The following is a 21,439-nucleotide window of genomic DNA, read 5'->3' as shown; positions in this document are numbered from 1 at the left end:
GCTGCCTCAGCCCTCAGGGAGCGGGACAGATGCTGCAATTACCACTTCTCACAGCCCTTACTTTGGTCTGCACATTTCATTTGATCCAAACACTTTGCAAGCAAAGGCTGGAAAATATGTCTATTCATTGCACAGAAAGGGAAGTCCTTTCCTTGGTTCATGTATGTGTATTTGCTGTATGGAAAAAGGTTAAATGGTAACAACAAGGACTGGGCAGGAGCCCAGCACTTCCTAAGTATGTATGATCACCGTAAGACTAAGTTCATTACTGAGTTTGTTCAGTTTGTTCGTGACTTGCCCCTGTGAAGTGTGTTGTGGCTCTGTGGAGGAAAAAGGGTTGTATTAGAGGTAGGAATTGCACATATGGAATTCTGACTGTTTTGTTCCACTTGAAAATCACAGACCAAAAGCAGGCCACATCTCACCAAGACTTAGCAGTGAGGTGCCCTGGAGAACAACACTATAGCTGTCAGTGCAGCAAAGCCTTAAAAAGGCCTGAGACGGGGGAATGGTTTGCTCCTTCATGTGACCTCTCGTTCACAACTGGCTTTGCTTTTGTTTCCCTGTAAGTAATCATTAGCAATAGAACTGAAGGAACCAAGATGTCAGTGGAATGGGGTTGCCCACTGGGAGGCAGTGGCTTTGCTTTCCTTTTGCAAACTTCAAATGGGGCTTGATGTGGACAACCCATGAAGTTAAACTCAGGGCTGCAGCCCTGGCAGAGGGGTTGGACAAGATGATCTTCAGAGGTCCCTTCCAACCCTAAGGATTCTGTGCTGCTGTTTGTATCGCTGCTGCTTGCAGTAAGGCAAGATGGGGTTTTCATGTTGCTTGCAAGGCAGATATATTTTATTTTTCCTTGTAAGCTATGGAAAAACCTAAAGCTTCTTAAAAGAAATTTTTTAAAGCAATTCAGCTTTTTGAAACTGCATAATTGAAGAGCTCTGAAATAATTGGCTTATTATAGTGCACCCGTAAAAATGAATTTGCATCTCATTTATGAACTATTAGATTCCTTATTACATGAGACTGATTGTTCTTAATGTGACTTGCATGTAATTTAGCATTCTTTACTCAAACACTTTGTAGCTAAACACTGGGGGAGGGAAGTTCATTCCAAAATCATGGCACTAGAACTTGGAGCACTCACACCTGGATCTTGCTCAGTGTGCTCTCATTATGGTGTTTGTCTCTATTCTCATCCCAGTTCTACACTGGGGGCCAGAAGTCCAAGATTACCCAACCCATTTTTTCCTTAACTGTTCCCCACTGTTAAGACCTGCTTATACCCCAGTCTTCTGTAAAACTGAAGATAAACATGAGCTGTAAGTACCCAAGACTGAGCTGTGTGGCGCTGTCAATAGGCTGGAGGGGCAGGGCTGGGATACAGAGGGACCTATAGAGGCTGGAGAGGTGGGTCCATGTGAACCTCATGAAGCTGAGCAAGGTCCTGCCCCTGGGTCCAAGTGATCCCAAGCACAAGCACAGGCTGGGGAAGAGTGGATGGAGAAGTCCTGAGGAGGAGGACACTGTGGGTATTGTGTAATGAGAAGCTCCCCAAGACTGAGCTGTGTGTGCTTGAGCCCAGAAAGCCCCTTGGGTGGAAGCCTATGGGTGTCTGCAGTGAAGTTATGCCAGTGGTTAAGCCCTTGTCTGGGGATGAGTGGGGGGATTGCTGAGCCAATGCTTTCCAGCTGCTGGGCTGGGAATTCAACATGTTGAAAATAGCCACCTGTAACGGTACAGAAAGCTGTTCCCTTGCAGCAGAAACTGGGCACTAACACAGTGAGGAATCATGCCCTCCCCTGTGTGCTTCAGTCAGCATTTCCTATGGGTTAATTACAGAGCCCAGTCTTGATGTCTGTGACACCAAGGTAACAGAACACAGGGTCACCTTGTGAAGGGAGGAGGATTCTGGGGGGGGTGATTGTAGAAATCATGTCACAGGGTTGAAGGGCAGGTGACAAGCAGCCCCTTGCATGAAATACTGCAGAATTACTGAGCTGTCATTTCACAATACTTTATTTACTGTAGCTAGCAAATGGCAAAAGAAGCGACATCCCCCAGTGGATACAGAGAAGGCTGATGTTAATGCCTCTTTGGCCAAAGCTGGTTGACATTGATGCGGACTTCAGCAGCAGCAAGTGCAGCAAGTCCTGGGGTCTCAGGTTTGAATATCAGTGGTTCCAAAAATAGGTGGATGCTCCTGGGTGCGTTTTCTCAGAAAGCTTGAAGAAAATCGAGTTGTTAATTGGCCTTTTCTGATTAGCTGATGGAGCATGTGGTTTAATCCAGTGCATTAATTGCACTGGGGGTAGCAGGGAAAGGGGGCACTGGGTGAGGAAAGGTGAAGGAATTCCAGGCCTTAAGCTCCTTCAAAATAAAGTACATACAATGCTTTTGACTGTGGAGGAGTAACTGGCAATGTTGACAGCAGTTACATTAGAACAGCACTGGAATACTTTGTATTTCATTTGCCTTTCCTCTTGACTGTAAAACCTCTGAATTTCCATTCAGCAGTACAGTAAATACAGAGGAAACATGGGATACAGCAACAGCCAGGGAAGCAGAAATTTCCCCTTATCCCTCCCTTACACTCCTTTATAGCAGATCAAATTTGGGTTCAGATATGTAGATATTCTGCATCTTTAAGAACTACCATTTTATGTAGGGAGATTAGAGCAGATCTGAAATGTGTCAGGAGGGATCCCGAGTGTTTCTAGGCTGTCACATGCTGTCTGGGGAGCACTTACTCCTGGTCAGATCAAGCCTTGTGCTGGGGCTGAGGCTGGTGCAGCAGAGGCAGGGCTCAGCATCCCAGGGGAGGAAGGAGGGCCCCTAACATCTCTCTTCCACTTCATCCTTTTGGTGCTCCCACACTTTGTTACTGTTTTGTTAGGGGTGATTTTACACCTCAGAACCTGTGGAGGGGTGTAAGAAGCATTCAGAGTTCAGGGGTTCAGAACAATCGATCTGTTGGCCTTTCCAGGGCGGCTGTGCTGCTGCCATGGCCTTTGCGTGTGCTATGGAGAGAACTGGGTGTGCTCAGAGTTGTGCTCAGGCAGCAGGAGCTGCAGAGTGCTGGAGCATGGAAGGGTAGAGCTGGCTCCTGTGTTCTTTCAGGCGAAGGTGGAAGCGCCTTTTCAAAGCAGCTAGTTGTTCTGTAAATGGCTGTTTCTGATTCCCCAGACAAACAGGCTTCCAGTCTGTTTCCATCTCAGAAGGTGGATTCTAGGCACAACTGAAAAGATTCCTTTCAGCTTTCACTACTTGGCAATCAAAAGCACGTTTCGTCCTGGATCAAACATTTTAATTCTCTGCTTTGGCTTAAACTCAGGGTTGTGAGCAAAGAAAAGGTCTGTATGGAGTCAAGGCTGTAAGATCCGTTCCCTCTCTCCCTCTCCTCTTTGTTAATATGAGTATTTTATGAAGAAAGCTTCACATCTCCCACCACAGTTAAAGGTTACATGGCTGGAGTTTCTTTGTGGAGAAAACCATTGCTGTTGTGCCTGACCATCCTGAGCTGCGAATGCCTGGGGTTTGCCGCTCTGCCTCGGACACAAGGACATGGTGAGGCCTCTTCTCTCTCACAAAACTGACTTGACATGGAGGGAGGGAAGAGGTGGGAAGGTGTTTGTCCTATTACAGCAGAGTGCATAGAAATTGTGAAGCTTTGCTGGAGTCGTGCAGGAAGTCTGCAGCGCACCAGGAGCGGAATCTCCTGGAGCAGCACTTGATGCTGTTTGTTTTCTAAAGCATGTATTTAAAGGACACACCATGATTACTAATAACGTAAATTAAAAGGGCAAAAGGTGGAGAGAGACAGCAGAGAGAAATTCTTACACCTGTCACCGTGTTCATTACTCACAGCGTGTGTGTTTTCTCCGTGCCACAGATCACCACGCAGACATAATGGTAATTATCTGGGCAGGAGGTGGGGTTTGCATGCTACAGGAAGACACTGCCATGGCTTGCTAATTTGATTTTAATATCTGTGCCATGCTATTGTTTGGCCTAGAAATTAGATTGCTTTTTACTAATATAATTGGCTAATTAAAACATCTTCTGTAGGAGATGGGGAAGATACCTACAGTCCTTAAGTGACTTGGGACATAATAAAGTAAACATGAGCCGGTTTCTCATCCAACAAGAGCTCATTTAGTGCACAAAGAAAGGAGTACCTATGTAGTAATTTTCTTAATAGGTTTCTGAGATGATTCAGGGTCCAGTCCTCCACCTTTGGAGTGGAGACAAAAACACTGGAACACAGAAGACCCAGCCCTGCAAGACTACCTGTGGTGATACTGAACAGGTAGGTCATTATCACCAAGTCCATCTACCTGCAGTATTCTCTCCAGTTAGTCATTGTAAGTTCCATACTGGGGGCTGGTTATGAAGATGTAAAGCAACAGAAAAGAGTAAAGTTGCACCAAAACATACCCTTTCTGCCCAAGCAGCTAAACCATACGTGGTTTTGCAACATGACCATACACTCTTGGTATTTCCATCCTTCACTCCTATCTGGTCCAAGTTGCTGGAAGGGAACAGATTACTGGCTTGCCTTGGATCCCAGCTGCAGCAGCCACAGCCTCTTTACCCCAGGATGCTTATTGGATTCCACCTCTAGTACATTACCCTTCAGACAGGACTTGGGGAAAAGTCCTATCCTAGACAATCTGTCTGGGAGCCTGGAAAGAGTTTGAGAGACTTATGCTAATCATAGTTAATTTGTATGTGCAAATGATTCTAACTAAATGTAGGCTTCCCTTAGTATCTTCAATTAAAAACTCTGGATATACTCCAAAGTTACAAATTCCTTCACTAAGCCAGTAGGGAATGATAATGAATTATTGCTAATATAGCCATAAAGCTTTTATTTGCATAAGTAATATGAAGCTAATGTGTGGATAAAATTAAACTTTAAAATGAAATATTATTAAAACAAAACTGTTAATGAATTTGGACACATTACTGAGCAGGTACATTTGGCAGCTGGTTAGAACAGATAACTCTAATAGAAGTCTCATTGAATCAAAATCAATATTGAACATTACATAAGACACTGAAGGTAGTTGAGCAAGTTATATGTGCTCATCTGCTCACTCCTGGTGTGCTTCATCATTGTTTCCTTTCACAGTTAGCACTAAAACAGAAGAAGGTGCCATAATGCAGGAGGGAGAACTAAATCTATGAATAGGACTATTTCATTCCATTTTTTACTGGTATAATTAGATTGGCTTGAGAGAAGATGCTCTGAACTCTCCTGGGTATGGAAGAAAACCTGAAGATTGGAAGTCACATTAAAGGGGATGATGGACACACGTGCTGCTCACACAACAGTGTTACTGGTGTTGTTACATTAATATTGTTATTACCAAGGCTGGACTTCCTGCTTCTTGAAATGTTTCACAAATCAATTTTTGCTCTTTTTCATATTGCAGAAGTCTCTCCTCAGTCCCCTGCTGATACCTCAGGCTACAACAGTCCAGGGAAAGTACTCCAGCCTAAAATGATCTAAAAACCAGAATAATATTAGATGAAGGAATTTCCTCTAAAGTAGTAGTTTCTGCCTCTCTAAGTACGCTGTAGAAAGACACAGGGTGCAGTGTTTTGATCAGTTTGTTCTTTCTTCCACTGTCACATGTAAAGCAGATTGAAGCAGCATCTCTCTCTGTTGGCATAAGGGATTGCATGCGTTTTGTGGTGGCCTCCTGACAAAAAATGCAGAGTAATTGCTGTGCTCCCAGCTCTTAGATGTGTACAGCGCTTGCCTCCATTTCAGTCATGTATGAGCCGTGCTGCCTTTTACACACTACTCATTTACACAGGCTTAGCTTTACTCCTGATTTAGATCCAGCTGCTCCAGCACAGATTTAGCTACAGTTACATTGCTGGGCTTTTGTGCTGCTCTTTTGTAAAGCTCATGGAACTGTGCACAGCCACCCCTGGCTGTTATTGCAGGAGACCCCAAACCTCCCCATGCCTGGAGCTGCACACAAACCACCCTGTGGGTGCTCATGTCTTCTGCCAGTGGCCCAAGATGGAGTCATGGACTGCCTGGACTGTCAGAGGAAGGAGCATTTTCATGGCTAAAGGGTTCATGCTCATGAAAGGAATGAATTTTCCCTTTTGTGCAGGAGGATTCTGTACTTCACCTTTTTGCAGAGGCCAAAACTGACACCTGGAAAGATAAAAGATGTCAGCTCTCTGCTGGTGTTTCATCCCAAGTGGAAAGACCTGTGCTGACTTCAGCTCCCAAAGAATTTGTCCATATCTGTGTTCTTTCAGAGTAAGTGTTTCAGAAATAGCCTCGTGAAGTTGCGTTTCTGTGGGGCTTGTGTACCTGACCTACATACCCAGCTTTGAAACTCCCAGTGCTCAGGAGCAAGGCTGAATTCAGTGTTACTTTGTGGTGCAAAAAATACATTAGGTTTTCCTTTATTTTTTCGTCTATATACTATATGAATAAATTTGGTGAAAAACATCGGGAGATGCTTTCCCCAGTGTTTCATTTCAATTTCTTTGCTGTTTCTTATACAGGATGAAATGAATTCCCTTTCTGTACTAAGAACAGACTCTGAAGTTAAACCCAAGCTGGATGTGGATGCTGTGGTAAGTCAGAATGGCTAGCTTGTCATTTACAGCTTGATTCGTACATGTGGGATAACTACTGCTGTGGAATACTGGTGGATTGGAATTGCTGGTGGATTAAACCTTGGAAATGGGGCTGGATAATGGAAATAGCAACTTGGTGCACGTCGGTCACAGCTGCAGCACTGGCTGGGGCCTGTTCACACACAAGAGCTCAGTATGAGAGGGTGAGCACAGGAGAAACAATCTGTTATGGGTGATACTAGTTGTGAGTGTGGACTTTGTTCACACTGGCCATGTGCCTCAGTCAACCTGGGAAATGTTACTGAGCCCCGCAGGGGCAGCACAAGGAGGTGGAACAGAAATGACAGTTGACCCTTTTTGTGCCATGTTCTCAAGAGCCAGGCTCAGTATCTGGGTGGAAGCGCACCTGTTGAACAGCTTTGTTCAAAAGGAAGCTCAGGAGGATTGGACAAAGCGGTGGTAAGAAGTTAAATCACCAATTCAGATGTGAATTTACTGTTCAGATGTGAGTTTACTCAGTTCTTCACTCGCTGCCGTGGCTCTGCTTTAAAAACATTCAAATGCTGAAATATATGTCACCATTTTGAAATGCTAAGAAGACAAGGCCAATGTTTCATCAATTTATGTTTGTCCCAAATGGCCTTTATATCCAAGAGTGTGCTTGAAACTCTGGATTATAGGCATAAAAAGATGAATAGAATTGTAATGATTTGCTGTAAAAGAAGACTAAGATTTGGGGAGGATGATGAAAGCCAGCTATAGCTGAAGCAGTTTTCTTCTGTGTTCTTCAAAGGAGTACAGTGGCAAAATCAAAAGAGATGGCAAGGATATGTTTTATATTACTATACATAAGCAAACAGATGGTTTACTTTTTCTCCTGTTTTAAATATGTAGCTGCTACAGTCTTGTTATATTTCTTGGCCTGGTTTCAGATCTCAATTTAGTTTGCAAAATGGAGTTGATTGAATAACAGGTATATCACAATTTCAAATCAATTAGAAATATCACTCGCCAGAGGAGCTGATGGTGCACTTAAATGTCAATACTAAAACCATGTAAACCATAAATTACTTTGGACTATGTAACATTATTACATTTCTCTGTAACAGGGACAGTTCTGCTGGTAACAGTTGGCAGGAGCTGCTGAGGATGGGGCAGGCTCATTTGTGACCAGATGTAAAGTAGCTCTTGGGGCCCTTTGGGGGAGTTTCTTTGTCTCTTGGTACCTGTGTGAGTGATTCCCTCCTGTGCGCTGCTTCTAAACTTGAACTTTTCCCTCCTCTCTCTCCTGCTCAGCACTTGCTACTAGAAGGGGTAGGGTCCTTGCTTTTGGCTTCAGTCAGCTGTGCATCCTCTGTGCTTCCTTATACTTCCTCTTTTCTTGATACTTGTTATTATTAACTCAGTATGTTATTTACTCTTCTGCATCAAGAAGGACGAGATACAGATGGGTGAGTGCTTTATGTTGCTCACTGTAACCAAGTGCTCTGCCCAGAACAGTTTCTTGTAACCTGGTTTGCCTCTCATAATCATGTATTTCATAGAAGTTCTCCTGAGGGGATGAAGCTATACCTGAGAGAAGGGATTGAATCAGGTAATATGTGTGGGCTTTAAACCCCCACAGTGTTACTAGAATCCTGCCTATAGAACACTGTTGATTCTAGTCTAATCTGTTACTAGTTCAAAACGTGATTATTTCCTTAATCTGCAGTACCTCACCCCATGGACCCCCACCACAAGGCACTTGCTCAGACCTGCTCTGTCTGATGACAGCGCTTCCGTGGCGAGCTCTCACAGAAGTGAATTGACCTCAAATGTCTGCCCAAGGTGCTGCCATTTCCACGAGGCCATGAGTGTGCTTTGGGAATATGTTGTGTCTTCCTAATGAATCATGATTTTCAGCACAGTGCATTGATAACAGTGCAAGAAAGGATGTAATGCAACAACAGGAGCATGTGCAGCTCTTGTGCTGTGTGACAGGACAGGGTTTATGGATGTTTGAGGACCTTTCCTTTATGGACAGCCTGGCAGCTGCCTGGGAGGGTTGGAGTCAGTGGAGTTGCGGGGGGGGTTTCTTGTTGTTCTGGTTTTATTTGCTTCTGTTGGCACTGATCTCTGGAAGACAGTAAAAATATTTATTCAGCATAGGCAGGGTGACAGATCTCTCTTGTATGAAGAACTATTTGATGAGCTGTTATTTTGAGTGCCTTTCCTATTCATTGAACTAATTAGCTCTACAAATCTTGCTGTCAGCCAGTCATAGCCTCTTATTTATTTGCCCATGTGCAGGATTTCTACTTTGCTACATATACACAGATCTATAAAACCAAATGCACCAAAAATTGTCTCTTAGCTGGATATAAATGGAAACAAAATACTCTTGGAATTATTACATGTGCCATTAATTTTTATTTGAACTGTCTTATAAAGATGCCAAGTGGCTTTCATTGGTTTTCACTGTTCCACTTGTGTAAATGTAGGAAAGTTGTTGATTTTTTTTCTTTTAATGCTGTTTTACTGGCTGCAGGGGAAAAGGATGGAAATGACTGTGTCTAGGTTAGGGGAGAGCAGAGATTTTAATGGGTACCTGGAATCTCTTGCTGTCACCGATTTCTACATCTCTTTAAAGCTATTGTTTGGTTTGAACCTCCCCTTGTGCTTTCTCTCCTTCTGCAAGCTTTGCAGTTTTGGCAGCCTTTTTAACATCACAGTGAGCGGAGTTAAGTATTTGGTACGCTTAAAGCACTTCAAGCTCATGAACACACAGCCTGCAAGGCTGGTGTTCAGTTGCAGTGAGCCAGGTTGTTTCTGGCAGTGATGGTACAGAGCATGTTCTCATGGAAGATATCTAGGAAATGTACTTTGTGGGAATGCAAAATCTGAGTGATGTGATTCCTGGCACAAGTGTCTCTTGTGATGTGACTGCTGTGGCATTTCTGGTTTGGGACTGTATCACAGTGGCTCTTAGAGACATAGCACCATTTGTCAGCAGCCAGTGCTGCTGTCATACTACTGTGAAGTGGGGCCTAGCAAGCATGTGCTCACCCTGTAAAATACAGCCAGATGTTTTACAGCTGCACAGTTGCCTACACAAGTTGCCAGTAATCCCTGCAAGTTGTGCAAGGCAAAGGCCAACTGGAATTGCACTGCCTGTTGGGAAGGGATTTTCCATTTTGTAACCTGATGTCTTCAAAGTCATCACAGCCAAGATTCCTCTTCAACATCTGCAGCAATCTGCGCTCCTGAGCATGGAGACCACAGAGACTTTTCCAGCTGCAGAGCTGTGCTGTCAGTCGTCAGGGTTGTAGTGGCCACATGATGTTCACTTCCCTAAAGTTAGGGGGATATTTTTTTACGTCTTGGTTTCTGCTCATGTTCCCCTACCCCTCAGTACAAAAGCCTTAAGTACACCTCATTTTAGAAGCTCCCTCATCCCTGGCAGTGTTCAAGGCCAGGTTGGAAGGGGCTTGGAGCAAGCTGCTCTAGTGGAAGGTGTCCCTGGCCAAGGCAGGGGATTGGAACTGGATGAGCTTTAAGGTCCCTTCCAACCCAAACCAGGCTGTGATTCTGTGAATCTATGTAATGGAATTGTGTAGGATCTACACCAAGCACACACTGAACTGCTGTGAAAGCAACCATTTATTTTTTTTGTCCTTTCCACCAGAGAAAGCCCCGTTCAAATGCAGCACAAACAGAGCGTGTGCAGCCCAAAGGCAGTGAGTGGTGACAGCACAGCTGTAAAATGGAAACCTGCTCAATAGAACTGTGCTGATTACATTGAGGGCTCTCACTTGACTATCAGAAATGTGTGTCCAATTTTGATGTGAGAGCTTTAAAAGGGATGTTGGCAAATTGGAAACTATTTAGGAAAGGGTTACAGGAAAGATTTGAAAATCAGGCTGTATAAAGAGAGACTTAGATTCTTAATCTCTTTATCTTGTTTGAGAAGAAGAATAAAAGAGTGCTTGAGGAGATCTGTGAGGATAACGACTCTTGAATCTGCAGTCAGGAAGCACTAGGGTGATGTTGGCAGCTGTGGCCAGTCGTGGTTGAGCTATGCAGCCCTGACTGCAAGCGCAATCACTTGAGCAGTGTCAAAGTGCTGGGTGTTATCTGCTGCTTGAAGCCTGTGGTCCTGACTGAGTCCTTGAAGCTGTAGGTCTGATGAAGCTGTGAAACAAGGGCTCTGGTTCATGTCAGACAAGTGAGATGATTACAGCAGAGCAATGGCAAATCCAGTGTAGCTGATCTTCAGATGAAATTTGGTAAGTTTGGGAATGTAGCTGGGCAGTGTGACCACCTCTGTGGAAGACACTCAGTCATCAGGGTGATGGGATGAAGCAAGAATTAGTAAGCTGAAAACTGTGAGGAAGACTTCAGGCCTGTTTTTTGGTCTATTCTCTTTTGATTCCCTTGATGCATTATTAAATGTTGAGGTGATGTAGAGATTAAAATAAATCTGATCCCTTGTATGAAGTATGTAATACCTCTCTTTGGGGAGGAAGAAGTATATGGATGATGGAAATAGTGTTAAGCCAGCAGTATTGAGTTAAATATGTATTGAGTTAAAATGCTTCATGTCAAGTTCTACCCAAGAGCTCTAATGAAGTGAGGCTACATTGTGGAAACTCCGCAGCATGTGTACATGTATTTTAGAGAGAAGGGTAGTGGAACAGGAACATGGTTTGAACCATTGGGAATGAGAAGCTCCAGGTTTCATATTTCAGTGTTTGGCAGGTACCAAACAATTTTATCCTGGACAAAGCCTTCTCTCTGTGAGTTTCTGTTACCATAATGCATCCCTTGCGTTCTGTCTCCTTCTCTTAAACTTCCTTCTCATCAACCACATCTCATCCCATGTCACTCCTCTGCTCCAAAATTCTGTAACTTCTCTAGACTTGCAGGTACACACAAGAGTCTTCAGCTGTTTGCCAGTTGTGGCTGAAACCAGACAGACCTGGCTTCTACTGAAATCAACTGCAACAGGACTTCAGGTTTGCTAGCCTTGAGGTCAGAGACAGAACTGGGTTGTAACTTGGGCATGTACTGGATTATTGACAGCAGTTGTGAAAGGATGCATCTGTTGGTACTGACTGACTCACTATTGGGAAGTCTGCTCTCTGGTGCACAGCTCCTCTTGGCCATCATGAGAGCACAGTATGTTAGTTTGATTTGCTTTCTCTAAGCATCTAGGCCACCCTGTTGTTCCACCGGAAGCTTTCCTTGAAAGAGAACATGGTTATGGTACCAAGCTCATCACAACTTCTGGAGAGAAGAATAATAAACAGCCCGTTGAAGTAAAAGGAAGGATTTTGCTTGAGCTATGTGGGCTTTCGATCAGAGAGGCTAATCAGAAAGGCATTCAGATGCATGCCTAAGGAACAGAAATTGGCTTTAAAGGGAAATACATGCTACATTAGAATAAATTACAAGGTAATGTGATTGGGTAAAGGGGGGTGTAGAACAGTTAAGCTGGAGTGGGCCGTTAATCCCTGGTGCCTGTTCATTTATTTTAATAGTGAGTTCACAAAACCAACAATAAAGCAGACTATAAAAGATGTAACTTCTAAAAATTATGCTTTAAACTCACAGAATTTCTCTGCACCCAGTTAAAGGGAAGCATGACATTATGCTAAAAATTATGCATTATGCTTGCAGACTGCTCCTTGGGGTGGCAGATCTCAGTGGTTTTCAGATGTGTTTGATTCGAAGTCATGCTTGTACCTCAAATTATAGGAAATTGAGTATTCAATTATGAGAGCTTTAAATCTTAATTCAACTTAGAGCATGTGTAATATATTCTTTAGTCTATAGAGTTAACAATATACTCTATATTTCAGTACAGTTTTGAGACATTTCTCTGCTAGTAAGCACTTATGTCTTGGCAGGACTAGAAGTGCTTTTCCGTATCAGCAACAGTGCATGAATGCTGAAATCTCACTAGAGGATTGTGCTGTGTGTCAAGAGATTCTGACTCAGGCAAATGCATAACTGGTGATTGTATTTAGATAGTTACTATAGTAAAATTAAGAACTAGTCATCTTGGATGCAGAATTTAAGTCTTTGACACAGAATTTTTCACATCCCAGAACGTTTGAGTAGAAGTTTGTACTGGAAGTTACTACAGAACAAAGTCCCCCCATGACACTTACAGCACTCCTGTGACCTCTGGTTCTGTTTTTACAGCCCATAGTCAGGATTAGGGAAGAATTTACTGGTTTTAAGATGTAGTTTCTGAAATGGTTTAGCTTCATGCAGGTGCCTGTGACAGGAGAGAGGTGAGGTACTTGGGTGCAGAAGCACTATCTTACCGTGTTACTGAGGGCATCTGGACTTAGCCGTGGACTTCAAAAACCTCAAGAACTGTTAGAGGGATCAGGGAGGAGTATTTGCCTGGAAACCACACAAATTCTGTTCCATTTGTAACAGGGTATTCACCTTTCTGTTGGATTCTTACACTAATTTACAGCATCTTTGCATTGCCTCCCAGACTGGAGATCCTACTCTTTCACTGGCATGTGGGTGAGTGTTTGAAAGCTGATGGCTTTTCTTTGCAGACAGACTGTCAGAGATGTGCAAGTGTACCTGGTGTGGGATGTAAATACAGCCACATATTGAAGCAATGTTTTACTGTGTTTATCAGAAAAACTTACACTGAGGAAAAGCAAGGCCATTTTTTATGTTGATATTCATCATTTAGCAGCTATAATCAAATTTGGGGAAGCAACCAATGTTCTCAGTTAAACATCAGTGTAAATCTCCCTGGAACTTCACTGCTGTGCTGGTTAACTCTGCGGGAGGAGGTGGGCAGAACCTCAGGGAGGGCCACACTGAAAACTGTATTTAACAGGAGAGGGTAAGGAAAGCCTAGGAAAGTTTTTAGTAATCTTGGCTTGAAGGGTAATTTTCTTGTCAAGTGTATAATTAATGCACCATACATTACAGTAGCCTATTGTTATTCTCAAATGCCTGGATACATTTCAAACTGAATGGCTGTTTAACAAAACACTTGGCAGATTTATTACCCTAAGGTGATTCTGTCAGTCAGCATTTTCACGTGGTTAGCCTGAAGGGAGGCAGAATCAATTCTGGTGTCTATTCTGTGGGATGCTGAGCTGTGAGAAGTAAACCACACACACACATGCACAGCCCCCTTGAAAATCAGGGCTTGTATTGGACCTTCATCTGGTAGCAGTGAAACGGGAATTACCCTTGCAAGCTCCTTGGTTTTTTGCTTCCATGGTCAAAGCATTGTTTGCTGCTTCCAGTATCTAGGAAGGGGAATTCTCTGGCCATTTTCAGATAATGTCCTGAATGCTGTGTTTGTCTTTTCATTACAGAACACTCAGGAGCTTCAGAAGCTCAGCAGTAACCATGTGTGTAATGGGAATCCTTAAAGAAAGAGACGTCACATTGAATTTGCTGTTGCCAGTTCTGCAAAAGAGCTCATGGTGTGACTGAATCTTGGAGGGGTGTGTTAGGCCTCGAACTTTATCCCCGTAAAACAGTGGCTTAAGTTTCTTGTGACGCATCATTTAGATTTTGAGGGTATGGTTTTTATTTGTCAGGAGGAGGAGGTCCAGGTGCAGGGGGCAGATGTGTGTAGCCAGGTATGAGGATACAGAAAACATGGGGTAGGTGAGAAACAAAAAAAGTCTGCTGCAAGTTTGAAGCAGCAAAACATTACATCACCATACTGTCCCATCTTCATTGCTGAGCATCATTTTCCACTCCTTAAATACTCTGTGTGATATTATTGGATTTTTAAACTTTAACTTAAAATGAAAAAGGAATACATTCAGTCCATCCAGTTTCAACTCCCTGTTCCCTTCTGTCATACCTGTGCTTTTGCTACTCTGCTTTCTCATTTATTTATATTTTGTTTTAGTTTTTGAGATCTATGAATTGTCAGAGCTGTTACTGCTCTGCTGTGACTTCTTTCCTGTTTCACAACAGGTTTCTTTGCTAGAGGCTGAAAAGTCAGCAAAGAGTAAAGGTAGGAGTGGACAGGGGGGAATTTTAGTCTCACACCTGATCTTCTATGAACAGGTTTAAGGAGAGGGAATTACACTTAAAATACATCAACAAGTAATTCCTTCCTCAAGAATTCAAATAATTTAAAAATGCTTGGTTTTCATTTAGAGCTTCAAGAAAAAAACAAGAGAAGAGAGGTGTTCCTGGTGGGGCCCAGCCTAGAGAGGAAGAAGAGCATTTGAAATTAAAAGATTCCAGAGCTAAAACTTCACTGAGCTTAAAGAAAATCAATTCCCGCAAGTTGGGCATCAAGGTACCCACCTGCTGAACTGCTGTAAGATCAAATTCCTTCAGCAGAGGCCCCAGGGTGCATTAAGCGGGCCAGGTTTGTCACTGGGAGATGGTTCCATGTCAGTCACTGTCACCCCTAACCCCAGCTGGTGGCAATCCATCTGTGCTTGTCAGCCACGATGGTGGTTATGGGCACTCGTGCGTTAAGCTGGCACTTAGTCCACTGTGAGCCTGAGAGTAGTGCTAGACCTTCCCACAGGGAGAGGCCTCTCAAATGAGACTCATCTAGATAGCTTTAATTAAAGAGCAACACATACATATGCATAGGAAGCAGTAGCTGGTGGGCAGCTTCCATGGGAGTTGGAGGTAGGGTAGGAAGGGGGCTGGGAGCTTTATCTTCCCCATCTCCCCTCTGGTATCAGGGGGACCCTCTTTAGTTCCCTCCCTTAGAGCTCAAGGCAATGCCCACCCCCAGGCAGCATTCCCAGGGCACTGCTGCTGTGACACTGTGAGCAGATAACGTAAGCTGGTTTACAGCAATGGATGATAGAGAGGTTTGGGGATCAATGGAAGTTCCAAGTGTTATCTTTGTCTAATAGCTCAGACCTTGCCGTGCTGTTGTTGGTGTTAACAAAGGGTCCCTGGGAAATAATTATAATAACTCCCCAGAAAACAATGATTCACTTTCAAGTTGCACTGAGCAGTTGTGTTCTTGTGTTCCCCTGTTGAACTTGCACCAAGACAAAACAGCCACCAGCACTGCCTGGGAAGTGGTGGGGTTGATCTGTTACAGGCAGGCTGCCTAGTTAGGCAGTTGCTAATGTGACCAGGCAGCTTTTTTGCTGTGGTTTCAAAGCAGCTCTGGGTGCCGGTGCACTGCACAGAACTGTTAGAACTGGTTTTCTCCCAGTGCTCACATGGGCATGCTCAGTGCTGTGGATTTGACATTGCACAACATGCAGTGCACTGATGAGTCTAAAGCTAATCATGTAGAGGCAGCAACACCACAGAGCTGCTGCTGCACTGGAACAAGGTACAGGATACCAGGAAGGGCTCCACTTGTTGAGTCCCGACCCACTGCATCAGCCCCATGTTACCCACACTGTGCAGCAGTGTGAAGAGGGGGCAGTGTGCAGAGCAAAGTATAGGATCAGCTCAGAAATGCATGAAGAATTAGAATGAAAGCATCAGCACTGGTTACGGCATCACATCTGATTTAAACATGTCAGATTGTGTTTTTAGAAAGAGATCCTGAATGTCACTGGAGGACGTTTATTCCCTTCCACCTTGTCTGTGTGCACTGTATTAACCCCCAGCCTTCTGCTGGCACATGACCCTATGGCTGTGTGCTGGGCACAGCAAGAATGCTTTACAGTCCTGAGCTGGAACATTGACAGCTGAGCTGGTGAGTCAGAAATGGTTTTGATTTTGTTTGTGTTTAAGAAAGCATTCATTTTCAGTGACCCTGAGTAACATGAAGTTCTTTTTCCCCACCTGATCTTTGGTGAAACCAAACCATCTCAGGAGACACAGTGCTCACACTCTGTTTCACCTTTTTATGGTGCCTATTTCAATTTCTGGGAAAACTAAGAATACAGAATGTATAGAATTCCCCCTCTGGTGGTTAATTTCAATCTAGACCTCTTCTGTTGTACTTTTTCCTGAAGGGAAAGGTTTCCTGGAGACATCTCAGAAAGACAACAAAGGTATGGTTGTGTTTTCCAGTCTTCTTTTAAAACAAATGGATGTCTTGATCTCAATCTGTTCAGCTTTCCTCATGAGAAGTGACTCCACTTTGTGTTTGTTCCATTGGCATTGCGTATATGGATGTGTATTAAGCCAGTTTTCCAAATTGAACAAAACTTGCACAGAGAACTAAGATGGCAAATTTATTTTCCCATTGCAGTATATGTGAATGGGAACTAGAAAGAACTTCCATTGCTTTCAATAAGCAGGATAAATCCTTTTACTTGTACTTATATGCTTCCACTTGCTCTGTACCTCAAGGCATCCAAGAGCTATCCTAAAGTATAAAATGATGCTTAGAAGTTAGGAAGTAAAATATCAGCCCCGCATTTGCTCTCTGATTATTCCCATGCAGGTGCTGGAATTAAGTCTTCCCTGTCCTTAAGAAGATCTCTCATTCCACAAACGCTGTCTTTGCTGTAGCATTGTGGGGTTATTTTCATAATTCATAATTATCTTGGTTCTTAAAAATTTAGACATACATTTAAAAGCATGATCCAATCTTGCCTGATTGCCACCACATTGTGTCTGAAGTAATTACCATTCATTTGGCTTTTGAGGCTGCTGAATGAATTTTCCACATGAGATTCCTTAATTTGTACATATTTTATTGCTATAAAATAGGTATTGGCAAGCTGCCTAAACTGTAGTGAAGGCCTTTAATTCCTATCCCTATGTTATGAAACAAATTAGGTGCAAGTGAGGAGGCAGGAGATAGACTCCTTAAACCATGTTTTGTTGACATTGCAGAATTGTCCTTACCCAGGTGCAAATGCACAGGTAAATCCAGGTAGCTTAGTTCTGCACTGAAGAGCCCAAAATGGTTACTTTTCATACAAGAAAGATAACATGCCTTTGTGGTATAAAAGCTCTCTCTTTCTATCCCTGAGCTATTATCCCCATGAGAAAATGTACTCTGCTTGAAGAGGCTATTAGTGCCTTTGTGCTGGCTTTCTGCATACAAAGGGAAACATCCAAGAATATTAATCCTCGCTATCCTGTCCATCCATCCTCTTACAGCTGAATAGTCTGCCTTGCTAGCTGGAGTTTAGAGGCATGGAGATGCCTGACTGTATAAAACAGCCGTGATTAGGTGGGGATGAAACCAGGGGACAGGGACACAGGGAAAGATCTGTGGGGCTTCCTTGAATATGGGGCACCTTCCTCCCACCATTAAACTGAGCCTGTGTTCTCTGGGTATCATAGTCTACTGGTAGATGTAGATACATCAGAATGCTGTAAGCAGAGAGCAAGATACAGAACTGCTCTTGAAGCATGTCAGGTTTTATAGCTGTGTTTTGCTAAACAGTATTGTAACAGAATTTTAGGATAAAAATTTAATGTTAGTAGAGAAAAAGGGAAGAAACTTTATTGGTTTTGTTGCTCATTTGCATTAAATAGTTGCAGGAAAGTTGATGGATTTCCCTGTTTCCCTATCGGGACACTTCATGTATGACCTTTAAGGAAGAAACCAACAAAATAACAGTTCTTGGCATATGCCTTTGTATAAGCATAACTGGAACATAATTCTGCCCAGCCCAAACTAAGCAAACCATCCCTGGTGATTGCATCTCCTGTTTATCATAATCACAAGGCTCTCATAAATTAAGCAGCAGGCCTGGGGAGGTTTGGATCTCACTAATGAGCAGCCCTTGTTGACACTCAGCTGTTCGGTGGGAAATCCAGCCTTGCCTCATCCTAATGGGGAAGCACAGGAGCCCCCCCAGAGCTTGTTACAAACCTGGCTAATTGTGTTCAGCTGTGCAGGAGCACCAGCACTTCCACAGGGAGAACTTTAAGGATTGGGGTAAATGTGGATTGTGCCTGGTGGTTATGTTGGGGTGTGTGGTCAGGAAGTTGGTTTTAACCACCTTGGCTTACTTTAGGATGGACAGGCTACTCTGAAGCCACACTGGAGACAATACAGTAAAGGCTTGTTGAACTTGAGGACCAGATTTGCAACTTCAAACATACAAAATACATTCAGAATAAGAAATGAGCCTGACCGGACATCATAGGGAATAGCACACCTTCCTTCCCTCTAGCCCTAGCTACTCAGCAGAACCCAGCTGCTGAAGAAACTTACATCTTAGTCATACTAAACCTCTACCTGCTTGAAGCTCTCATTTTCACTATGCAGGGTTTCTTTTGGCCTGGGAAGAACATCATGGATGCACTTGGCATCCTGTGGCCCTCTTAGTGCTGAATCGGTTGAGCTGTTTATGAAGGGATCTAAATTTAACACCAGAACTTCATGGACTGTTGTTCAGAGAGGACTTAAGGACACAGTTTCTTCCAGGGTTGATGTTCAGTGCTAGCTATTTCTGTATCAATTCCAAGAAACACTGGTTTCTCTGCTTGCAAGCATCAGTCTTTTTATGCATGCAAACTGCAGATCCCAGCACCCTGAAAACACCAGGAGGGAACACGTCCTGTGTCTCACATGAGATTTTGCTTGTGTTTCCCAGTTAATGGCAGGCAGAATTCAGAATGCTGCCTCTGTTATTGGTTCCAGCCCCAGACTGAGTGTGGCAGTGGCTGGTTCCTGTGCTGCTGCACTGTGCCGTGCTGTACATGAGCAGTGCACTGAGACATGCACCTTCTTGTGCCTATGTACCAGAATAAATCAAAGACAAGGTTGTTCCGTTTACAAGGGAACACCACATTGGATTGTCAAGCTAGTCATAGTACTCTCAGGACCTTCATTCTCTGTGATCTCTTCATCTGGGAGTATTCGCAATCCCTTTGATGGTTCAGGTCTCCATTACAGAGATGGAGAATCCCAGAGAGTACAAATGCTCTGTTTTATTATGGTGATACATAACTTAATTTTGAGGCAGATCACAGATTTCTGTCTGACATTTCTACCTTTCAACTGTTGTAAGTTTTTCAGCAAACAGTGAAGGAAAGGGAAAAAGACAAAACCACCATGTTAAATGTTAATGTGCTTTGCTTCTCCCTCTGGAGGGAGAGCTCCAAAAATGTATAACAGGTTTAAATCTTGTTTCAATACATTTTTTGTGTGAAAATATATGAAGTGTAGTCTGAAAGGACAGAAGAAAATTCTCATTTGTCCTTTAGGCAAAGCTTTTTAAGTGTTCATACATAAAATATGATTGAGAATACCAGTGGCATTTCAAGTAGAGACAAAAAACAAGGTGAAAAATGGTCTGGATTATCCTAAAAGCAGAAGTTTCATTCTAAGGTTCTTTGTGAAAACCTTATCCATAAAATAAGGCACGACACGCATGAACTGCTGAATGCAAGCTTACTCAGTTGAAGAGAGAGTTCCATTAGGGCGCTGCTGGCTATGAAATGTGTCTCTATCCATGGTGTAAATGGGACAGTGCTGGCTATGAAATGTGTCTCTATCCATGGTGTAAACAGGACTGTGGTCTGCTTTGTTGGTGGTGTGTGTCTTCTGAAAGAGACGAATATACAGATTTACTCATCAGGTGAGCTTCCACGTTAACTGTAAATTCTTAGGAACAACCTTTGCAGTTTGGTTTCACCATGTCAAAATAAAGCACCAGCCTGGGTTCCCACTGTAGTGAACTGAAAAGTAAATGTAGGATTTTCTGTCCTCCTACATGGAAGAGAGAAGATCCTTCCTGTTTCTAGAAGCAGCAACACTTCATCATAGGGGGCTATAGTTAAGAAAACAGCACAGGTAAACTTTGGAATGTGCATTTACAAAGAGAAAAATACTATTTGTGTTCCAGGTCCTTCCTGCCTCTGTGGATGTGGGTTTGCTCTTAGAGGCACCTCTTGCTATTCCATTGCTGCTCTCTAGAGTTGGCCAGTTATGAAACTACAAAGTGCAGAAGTGAGTAATACTTTGATTTGTGCCTTATCCTGGGTGGAAAAGCAAAGAGTCTGATTGTGTCTCATGCTGTCTACATGCAGGGGCTTGCATTGCAGCTCATGGTGTCTCTAACCTAGCTCTGGCTGCATTGCTTCCAATTGGCTGCAGGAGAAGCTGAAGGGAAAGTGCAGACAGGTTGATTTATCAAAGAAGCTCAAAAAATGTTTCTTTCTGTTCTGTTGTTTTCCCCTGCCTGATCTGAGCCCCTGAAGCTGCTGACACAGGCAGGAGATGCATGTGAGCAAAGGGGATGAAAGTACTGAAATCCTTTCACATAAGGCAGAAAAATCTTGGCTTTGAGTCTGTGCCTCTTCTCCCTGCACAAATCTGCATGGTCCCTCCTGGGCTCAAACCTGGCCTGGGGCAGTGGTTGGTTAGCAGTGTGAAGATGGCTTGTGTGTGCAGTCTTCAACACCAATACTGGCACAGTCTGTTTGTAGCTAGCAAGCCTTATTTTGTTTGAGAAGCCAGTCAAATGCCTTTGCAGGCACTGGAGGGATCTGCAAGAGCACCTGTAGCTAGCTAACAAACCAGCTTTGCAGAGGTCTCCACTCAGCAGTACAGGTCACAGGCCACTGACAGGTTGGATGAAGTAACCATTTGCTGGATAAAGAGCCCCTTGTCTAGAAGTGTGCCCTGACTTTACATTCCTACCTGGGTAACACCCCGTGTGCCCAGGTTCCTTATTTAAATGTTATTTTGAACAACTTCTATCCTCTTGTCATTTCTGCTCTGTAGCAGTAGCTGCTTATTTTGATGTTTTATCTTCTTATTATTTGCAATCCAAACTGACCTTTTTACTACATAACCGCTTGAAAAAGACATGTCCTGCTCACATGAGGGATGCCTCCAGAGAAGGGCAGTCCTGCATTATTTCCTCTTTTCTCACAGAAAGCCTTCATATTGGAAAACTGGGGAATATTACTTTCTGGCCCTGCACACTCTCCG

At 43.4% G+C, this 21,439-nt stretch overlaps 2 long non-coding RNA genes across 3 annotated transcripts; both read left to right on the top strand.

The window, feature by feature from the left end:
* Positions 1-273: 273 nt before the first annotated feature.
* LOC133213305 (uncharacterized) lies at positions 274-7,089 on the top strand. 2 transcript variants are annotated; one of them, XR_009725772.1, is made up of 5 exons: positions 274-1,834; positions 4,205-4,312; positions 5,442-6,289; positions 6,541-6,612; positions 6,991-7,089. It is a non-coding gene; the product is annotated as an uncharacterized LOC133213305 (long non-coding RNA). The 2 variants fall into 2 exon arrangements; XR_009725771.1 differs by lacking the exon at positions 274-1,834 and having other exon boundaries at positions 3,736-4,312.
* A 7,085-nt stretch (positions 7,090-14,174) lies between these two features.
* On the top strand, positions 14,175-15,150 carry LOC133213382 (uncharacterized). The gene is made up of 3 exons (XR_009725800.1): positions 14,175-14,253; positions 14,572-14,611; positions 14,758-15,150. It is a non-coding gene; the product is annotated as an uncharacterized LOC133213382 (long non-coding RNA).
* The last annotated feature ends 6,289 nt before the right edge of the window (positions 15,151-21,439 follow it).

Source organism: Neopsephotus bourkii, unplaced genomic scaffold, assembly GCF_033783945.1.
Source record: "Neopsephotus bourkii isolate Nb327-2 ecotype Australia unplaced genomic scaffold, CSIRO-AGI_Nbou_v1 NB_804, whole genome shotgun sequence".
NCBI classification, from domain to species: Eukaryota; Metazoa; Chordata; class Aves; order Psittaciformes; family Psittacidae; genus Neopsephotus; species Neopsephotus bourkii.
The sequence above is the reverse complement of the archived record's forward strand: the minus strand, read 5'-3'. Positions and strand labels throughout refer to the sequence as shown.